This window comes from Heterodontus francisci, chromosome 20, assembly GCF_036365525.1.
Source record: "Heterodontus francisci isolate sHetFra1 chromosome 20, sHetFra1.hap1, whole genome shotgun sequence".
NCBI lineage: Eukaryota > Metazoa > Chordata > Chondrichthyes > Heterodontiformes > Heterodontidae > Heterodontus > Heterodontus francisci.
The window spans coordinates 77,763,976-77,773,718 of record NC_090390.1 but is presented as its reverse complement, the minus strand read 5'-3'; positions in this window follow the sequence as shown (position 1 = coordinate 77,773,718).

The following is a 9,743-nucleotide window of genomic DNA, read 5'->3' as shown; positions in this document are numbered from 1 at the left end:
ATCTCCGTCAGTGCAGCACTCCCTCAGTACTGCATAGGAGTGCTAGACTAGATTATGTGCTCAAGCCTCTGGAGTGAGGCTGAAACCGACAACCTTCTGACTTAGAGGCAAGGGGTGATACCAACTGAACCACAGCTGACACCTAAAGCTACAATGAAGTCACTTTCTCCTGCTCCACTGTGGAATACAGAGACTCATTGTTACATAAATTAAGTCTTCCTGTCATGTTAAAAAATACACCTCTCCCCATCCATGAATCTCCATAGTAACACTCAGTGCAATTGTGCACTGCTGTTCATTGCTCAGTGTCCCTTCAACATCTTTCATCACAATGGATGTTGGAGGTCAATCATCTGAGCTCCAGGACATCCCTGCAAGAGTTCCTCAGGGTAGTGTCCTAGGCCCAGCCATCTTCAGCTGCTTCATCAATGACCTTCCTTCAATCATGAGGTCAGAAGTGGGGATGTTCGCTGATAATTGCACAATGTTCAGCACCATTCGCGGCTCCTCAGATACTGAAGCAGTCCGTGTAGAAATGCAGCAAGACCTGGACAATATCCAGGCTTGGGCTGATAAGTGGCAAGTAACATTCATGCCACACAAGTGCCAGGCAATGACTATCTCAAACAAGAGTGAATCTAACCATCTCTAGACATTCAATGGCATTACAATCGCTGAATCCCCCACTATCAACAACCTGGGGGCTACCATTGACCAGAAACTGAACTGGAGTAGCCATATAAATACCATGGCTACAAGAGCAGGTCAGAGGCTAGGAATCCTGCAGTGAGTAACTCATCTCCTGACTCCCCAAAGCCTGTCCACCTTCTACAAGGCACAAGTCAGGAGTGTGATGGAATACTCTCCACTTGCCTGGATGGGTGCAGCTCCAACAACACTCAAGAAGCTCAACACCATCCAGGACAAAGCAGCCCGCTTGATTGGCACCCCATCCACTAACATTCACTCCCTCCACCACCGACGCACAGTGGCAGCAGTGTGTACCATCTACAAGATGCACTGCAGCAACGCACCAAGACTCCTTAGACATTTTCCCACATTATACTCCAACTACCAAATTTTTGCCCACTCACTTAACCTATCTATATCCCTTTGTAGAGCCTTTATGTTCTCTTGACAACTTACCTTCCTGCCTATGTTTGTGTCGTCTGCACATTTAGCACCATATATTTGGTCCCTTCATCCAAGTCATTGATGTAGATTGGAAATAGTTGAGGCCTCAGCACCAATCCCTGTGGCACTCCACTAGTCTCATCCTGTCAATCCTCCACTGGGTTAAAATCCTGGAACTCCCTCCATAACAGCACACTGGGTGCACCTACACCAGATGGACTGCAGAGTTCAAGGTGGGGAAATTCGGAATAGCCAGTGATGCTCACATCTCATGAAAGAATAAAAAAAATTGATTCTTACTGATAATGCTTTTTGGTTCTGGCAATCACAGGCTGGGAAGAGCTGTTGACATAAGCTTGGTGAGTAGTTGCAGTGCATCTTCCAAACCCGCGACCTCTACCAACTAGAAGGACAAGAGCAGCAGAGGCATGGGAACAGTGGTGCAGTGGTTAGCACCGCAGCCTCACAGCTCCAGGGACCTGGGTTCGATTCCGGGTACTGCCTGTGTGGAGTTTGCAAGTTCTCCCTGTGTCTGTGTGGGTTTTCTCCGGGTGCTCCGGTTTCCTCCCACAAGCCAAAAGACTTGCAGGTTGATAGGTAAATTGGCCATTATAAATTGTCACTAGTATAGGTAGGTGGTAGGGAAATATAGGGACATGTGGGGATGTTTGGTAGGAATATGGGATTAGTGTAGGATTAGTATAAATGGGTGGTTGATGTTCGGCACAGACTCGGTGGGCCGAAGGGCCTGTTTCAGTGCTGTATCTCTAATCTAATCTAATCTAACACCACCACCTGCAAGTTCCCCTCCAAGTCACACACCATCCTGACTTGGAACTATATCGCCGTTCCTTCACTGTTGCTGGGTCAAAATCCTGGAACTCCCTTCCTAACAGCACAGTGGGCATACCTATCTCACATGGACTGCAGTGGTTCAAGAAAGCAGCTCACCACCATCTTCTCAAGGGCAATTAGGGATGGGCAATAAATGCTGGCCTAGCCAGCGATGCCCACATCCCATGAATGAATAAAATAAAATCCATTTCACTGTGGCCAGGGTAAATCAGGTATTTCCAATTTGAGAAATCTCTTTCCACAATCACTTTCAATCAGTTTCACAGCCTGAAATGTGAATGGGGAGGCCCAGAGGACTAGACTAGACTAGACACTTTTTACCCCTACCACCTCCACCTCAATCACCATCGGCGTCCCCTGAAAGAAAATCTGGAGAGTTCCTCTCCAACTCACTCAGGCAATTGAAACCAGTCTAGGGGATTACATTGTTTGGGACAGAAATGCAAAACTGTACTAATGTGCCTCCTGGCTCATCATTGTCATGTGACCTCCACCATGAGGCACTCACTGCAGGCAACCATCTCAGATTCAGTTCAATAAAGACACAGTACAAGCAAGACTGTTGTCCTGTTTCCTTGTAACATACATCAACTATTAAAGCACTTACCTTTTATATGATTTAAGCTCTACCAAAGTCGAGAACGGGTCCAGGTCCCTTTTGAAAGTCCAGAGGAGGAAGGCGACCAGCATAATCCTGAGCCTTAGAGTGGTTATCAAGTTGGGCTGAAAGGTTTGGGACTTTTGTCGCAGGAGAAATGTAGAAGAGATTTAATTGAGGTTTTGAACTGATGAAGGGAATAGATACTATCTAGGTGGATGGATTATTTGATTTAGGTAACAGTGGGATTAATGCCTCAGCTGAAAGATGGCTTTGCTGAGGTGAGATTCAGAGACACTAAGTCACAGCTCATACTTACGCTGCAAGACTACTCAAAGGATTTGTACATTTTGAGTTACAGGAGGTAGGTGAGAGGCTATTGATACTCATGAGTTTGGCTTAATTGCCTTTGGGGTTGGAGAAGAATTGCCCAGAACCTTTCCCAAATAAATAAATCAGGTTTTTACTGCTGCTAATAACCTGGGAGAAAAGCTGAGCTTCGAGCCTGCGTACTTCATTCACCTGCTCACCGGTGCCCTCCCGATTCTGGACATTTCATGACAGCTGCTTGTGCAAAATCTCCAGGAATACATCCAGCCACAGTTGGCAACCCTACTGAAGCCCTTACCACCTCCATGAGTTAGCTTTAGGGAATGTAAGACTATCATTTTAGAGGGTCCACTGGAAAGGGTCATGCAGGTGACTAACCTACACCTCCAGGACAGTACCCATCATTGCTTCTTTTGCTTTCTCCAATGATTTTTCTACATGATTCCTCTGTCAATTGGGATCAGCTGGATCCTTGGCACTGCCATTCCAACCAATTGTCTAGAGACAATGAATAATAGGAAAAATATCTAGATCGAGCTGCTGTTTTCTGCTTGTTCTTTATAATTGGAGATGGGTGTTGGGGAATATTTGGCTCGCTGTCTGGCATTTGAAACTAATGCTGCTCATCTCTTAATCACATAATTATAGCGTGGCATACATTAACTAAATGAAATGTGTTACAAGGAGTGTTTTGCAGATTGCAATAAACCATGTTTCTATCACAGGAGGTGAGCTTGAAGGAACAAACATCTCACAATACATTGTGTCAGTCTCTCCACTTTCAGCTAGCATCAGGAATATCCACTTCTGGGGAATCATATTTAGAGTTAGATCAGGAAGGTGAAACTGATTGATGGTGGAGGCCAAAATCCAGGTCACTTTCAGCTGCCATGTTGAAGGATTAGTGCCATTCAGGACCTGCACACAAAAGAATTCTGTTTTCTAAGCATTGACAACTGATTGTGTCCTTTGAAAATGTGCAAAGTACCTTGCAAGATGTAATGGCTAGTTTGGAGGATTCCATTCGCTGTATCTTATTATAGAGTTGTTTCATGTAACCAGCAGTACAGTTTAGAACATGTAGCGGCCCCAGGAGCACCCTTAGTCATCCAGGAGCAGTGCCATCCTTAACAGAGGTCCTAATCACAGCTATAGATTCTTTCAGGAATGCCATACCAGATGGTAACAAGACATGGGCTCCGTGATCTGTTTGGACTCACCATTCTGGAGAATCATCGGGGCAGGACCCTGATGATTCATTGGCTGTGTTTTACCCCTGTGATCTGCTTCCATACGGTTGGCAGAGCCTGCTTAGGGAATGCTTGGCAGCAGGGGCATGTCAGGAGGTGGCACAGGTGAAGGAGTTGTCTCTCAGGGCAATTCTTCTTCCATACTACCCAAGGATTTCACTCAAATAACCCATACAGACATGGATGCCTGCAGTTGTAGGGCCTCTTACGGTCCAACAGGAGGAGGTGCAGAGCCCCTCTCCCTCTCCCTACCCGATCTTCAAGGACATCCTGCAACCAATCACCTCCTTCTTTCTCTCATGGCAACATAAGGAGGGAGGACAAGAATCGCTTGTAGAATTTCACGCTCCTCAGAGTGGCCGCGGCACTGATACCACAACCGGGACTCGCCACTAATAAACTTTTACTTTCGAATTGCCCAGCACTTTACTTCTGCAGCAGGAAATGAACGAATATCCAGGCTTGGTGGGTGAAGTGTAAGATACAATCATGATGTTATTTGTATTTGGCAGGAGAGTTCATGGAGAACTAGATGGAAGAACATTTGAGCCAGGAAGAGAAGGCCCTCCAGCGACTGTCGAAAGGAATTGGCTACATATTTGAAATGGAAAATAGAATTGCAGGACGATAAGGAAAGAGCAGGGTGATTGGGACTCATTGGTAGCTCTTTCTTTCACAGGCACAGGCAGGATGGGCTGAATGGCCTCCTTCTGTATGATTCTATGCTTCTATTTGCCATCTGTACAGTTGTTCCACTGGAGACGGCTACTCCTCATTGTCTCCACGTTCCTTTGGATCTGCCTGATTCTCCTCTTGCACTGGTTGCATGCTGACCTCTCCTGATGGCGGCCGAATTGTGCGGCGTGCACCATACCTGGAAGGCTTTATTTTGGCGCTATACAGCAGAGCACCCCTGGATCTTTCCAGAAAGTGGATTCGATGTTTCAGCATGCCCATTGTACACTCTATTCATATCCTTATGCTGGATTCCATCTTCTTACCACTACAATTCGTGGATTATGCACTGGTGTCATTAGTCACAGCTTGAGAAGGAGCTCCTGGTTGACTATGATCCATTCTTCAAGCCTGCAAGTGCCATGAAATGATGGCGGAACTGTTGGCTGCCATGGAACAAAGACATCATGACAGTTCCTTGGATCGCTGGCATCCATCTGTGTGATGGAATGTACAAGTGACCTGGTGCACTACAGACTGACTGCTGTGACATACGACAGAGGTCCCCTTGAGGCAGCTTGAAAAGATCCTCTAGCGTAAATGTGAAGGCAATAAAGGCAGTCACTGCCAGAGGTGAGAGCATTTCACTCATGGAAACAGTACACTTCGAAGTCTGGCTCCCGATGTTTTTCACTCCACCGTTGGAGACAGTACCTTCAGCTGCCAAGCTGTGGAATTCCAACCCTAAACCTCTCCACCTCGCTCTCCTCCTGTAAGTCGCTCCTTAAAACCTACCTCTTTGACCGAGTGTTTGGTCACCTGTTCTCTTTACATGGCTTGGTGTCAATCCTGTGAAGCACCTGGGAATGTTTTACTATGTTAAAGGTGCTATATAAATAGAAGTTGTTGGTGTGAAGCATAAGCAACAGGGACAGAGCTTCTTGGGACATACCCAACTAACTGTGACACTGACCTTAGGATAACAATGTTCTCTAAGGCAGGTGCTTCCATTGATTCATCACTGAGATTCCCGAGCGGAAGAGCAATTCTCAAAGGAATGAGCACTGTGCAGACGGAGAGCATCTCCCCAGATAGGGAGCAGATTTTTAAAAAAAATTCCGGGGATGTGTATGTTGCTGGCGAGTTCGGTATTGACTGCCCACTTTTAAATTTCCCTTGAGCCTTCTTCTTAAGCCATTGCAGACTTGTGGTGAAGGTACTCCCACAGTGCTGTTAACTAGGGAGCTCCAGGACTTTGACCCAGTGACAATGAAGGAACGGCGGGCGATATAGTTCCAAGACATGATGGTGGCTTGGAGAGGAACTTGGAGGTGATGGTGCTGCCATGTACTTGCCACCTGTGGCCTTCTTGGTGGCGAGGGTTGTGGGTTTTCAAGGCACTGTTGAAGAAGGCCTTGGCGGGTTGCTTCAGTGCATCCAACACACTGCTGCCAGGGTGCACCAGTGCTGGAGGGAGAGAATGTTTAAGGTGGTGACTGGAGTGCCAAACAAGTGGGTTACTTTATCCTGGATGGTGTTGAGTTTCCTGAGTGTTGTTGCAGCTGTACTCATCCATTCCATCAGAACTCCTGACTTGTGCCTTGTGGGCAGGCTTTCGGTAGTCAGGAGGTGAGTTACAGAAAAAAAGCAGTAAAATGGAAAGGGATCCAGAAACCAATGGAAGTGAGAAAGGCAGCAATACCTAATCTAAACAAAAACCCACTTCCCTATCATTTGCATTAGCAAGGGACATTATAGCGTTAACAACTTTACTCTGGGACACCAGGAAATTTATTTAGAAGCAGACTTGGTTTATACAGATGCTTGAAGATAATGTCATGCTGATTGACTGAACCATCAGGAAATGATGGACAAGGAAACCTATCCTTGGAGTACAATGCACACACTCGGAGTACAGTTCAGGCTCGGAGTACAATGGACACTCCTGCAGTACGGTGCACACACTAAGAGTATAGCGCACACTCGAAGTACTCTGCACACGCTCGGAGTGCACACGCTCAAAGTGCACACGCTCAGAGTGCACTGCACACTCTTGGAGCACAGTGCACATACTCGGAGCACAGTGCACAAACTCAGAGTACACTGCGCACACTCGGAGTACACTGTGCACACTCAGAATTCAGTGTACACTCTCGGATTTAAGTGTACATACTTGGAGTACAGTGCAAACACTCAGTTACAAAGTTATGAGTGGCATGGACAGAGTGTATAGTCAGAAGCTTTTTCCCAAGGTGGAAGAGTCAGTTACTAGGGGACATAGGTTTAAGGTGAGAGGGGCAAAGTTTAGAGGGGATGTGCGAGGCAAGTTTTTTACACAGAGGGTGATGAGTGCCTGGAACTTGCTGCCGGGGGAGGTGGTGGAAGCAGATACGATAGCAACGTTTAAGAGGCATCTTGACAAATACATGAATAGGATGGGAATAGAGGGATACGGTCCCCGGAAGTGCAGAAGGTTTTAGTTTAGGCAGGCGTCAAGATCGGCGCAGGCTTGGAGGGCCGAATGGCCTGTTCCTGTGCTGTACTGTTCTTTGTTCTTTTGTTCTTTGTACACTGCACACACTCTCGGAGTACAGTGCAGATACTCGGAGTACAGTGCACACCATCAGTGTACATTTCAAACACTCGGAGTACAGTGCACATGCTCGGTGTGCAGAGCACACACTCAGAGAACAGTACACACTCTAGGTGTACAGTGCACACGCTTGGAGTTCAGTGCGCACTCGGCCTACACTGCACACACTTTGAGTACTTTGCACGCACCCGGAGTATAGTACACATACAGAGTTCTGTGCACATTTGGACTACAATGCACACGCTTGGAGTACTTTGCACACACTCGGAGTACGGTGTACACTCCTGCAGTATGGTGTACACTCTCGCAGTACGTTGTACACACTTGGAGAACTGTACATAATTGGAGAACAATGCACACGCTCAGAGTGAACTGCACACACTTGGAGCACAGTGCACACACTCGGAGTACAGTGCACACACTCGGAGTACAGTGCACACACATGGAGAACTGCACACACTCAAAGTACAGTGCAAACACTCGGAGTTCAGTGCATACACTCGGAGTACAGTGCACACACTCGGAGTACACTGCACACACTCGGAGTACAGTGTACACACTCGGAGAACTGTTCACACACTCGGAGAACTGTGCACACACTCAGAGTACAGTGCACACACTCGGAGTACAGTGTACACACTCGGAGACCTGTGCACACACTCGGAGAACTGTGCACACACTCGGAGTTCAGTGTGCACACTCGGAGTGCTTTGCACACACTCAGAGAACAGTACACATGCTCAGAGTTCAGTGCAGATACACGGAGTACAGTGCACGCCATCGGTGTACTTTCCACACACTCAGAGAACAGTGCACATACACAGAGTTCAGTGCACGCTCGGCCTACACTGCACACACTTTGAGTACTTTGCACACACTCGGAGTATAATACACATACAGAGTTCTGTGCACATTTGGACTACACTGCACACGCTCGGAGTACAGTGCACACGCTCGGAGAAGAGTGCACACACTCGGAGTACAGTGTACACTCCCGCAGTACGGTGTAAACGCTCGGAGAACTGTGCACACTCAAAGTACAGTTCACAAGCTCGGAGTACAGTGCACGTACTCGGAGAACAATGCATACGCTCGGAGTACACTCTGAAGGTGGCAACGCAGGTCAATAGAGTGGTCAAGAAGGCATACGGCATGCTTTCCTTCATCGGACGGGGTATTGAGTACAAGAGTTGGCAGGTCATGTTACAGTTGTATAGGACTTTGGTTCGGCCACATTTGGAATACTGCGTGCAGTTCTGGTCGCCACATTACCAAAAGGATGTAGATGCTTTGGAGAGGGTGCAGAGGAGGTTCACCAGGATGTTGCCTGGTATGGAGGGCGCTAGCTATGAAGAGAGACAAAAACAAGAAATGCTGGATTCACTCAGCAGGTCTGGCAGCATCTGTGGAAAGAGAAGCAGAGTTAACGTTTCGGGTCAGTGACCCTTCTTCGGTTCCGAAGAAGGGTCACTGACCCGAAACGTTAACTCTGCTTCTCTTTCCACAGATGCTGCCAGACCTGCTGAGTGAATCCAGCATTTCTTGTTTTTGTTTCAGATTTCCAGCATCCGCAGTATTTTGCTTTTATTTAAGCTATGAAGAGAGGTTGAGTAGATTAGGATTATTTTCATTAGAAAGACGGAGGTTGAGGGGGGACCTGATTGAGGTGTACAAAATCATGAGAGGTATAGACAGGGTGGATAGCAAGAGGCTTTTTCCCAGAGTGGGGGATTCAATTACTAGAGGACACGAGTTCAAAGTGAAAGGGGAAAAGTTTAGGGGGGATATGCGTGGAAAGTTCTTTACGCAGAGGGTGGTGGGTGCCTGGAACGCGTTGCCAGCGGAGGTGGTAGACGCGGGCACGATAGCATCTTTTAAGATGTATCTAGACAGATACATGAATGGGCAGGAAGCAAAGAGATACAGACCCTTAGAAAATAGGCGACAGGTTTAGATAGAGGATCTGGATTGGCGCAGGCTTGGAGGGCCGAAGGGCCTGTTCCTGTGCTGTAGTTTTCTTTGTTCTTTGTTCTTTGTTCTACAGTGCACACACTCCCGCAGTACAGTGCACACACTCGGAGAACTGTGTGCACACTCGGATTTAAGTGTACACACTCGGAGTACAGTACACACTCTCAGAGTACAGTACACACACTCGGAGTAAAGTGCACACCATCGGTGTACTTTGCACACGTTCGGAGTACAGTACACACTCTCCGAGTATCTGCACTGTACTCCGAGTACAGTGCACACCATCAGTGTACTTTTCACACACTCAGAGTACAGTGCCCACGCTCGGTGTGCAGAG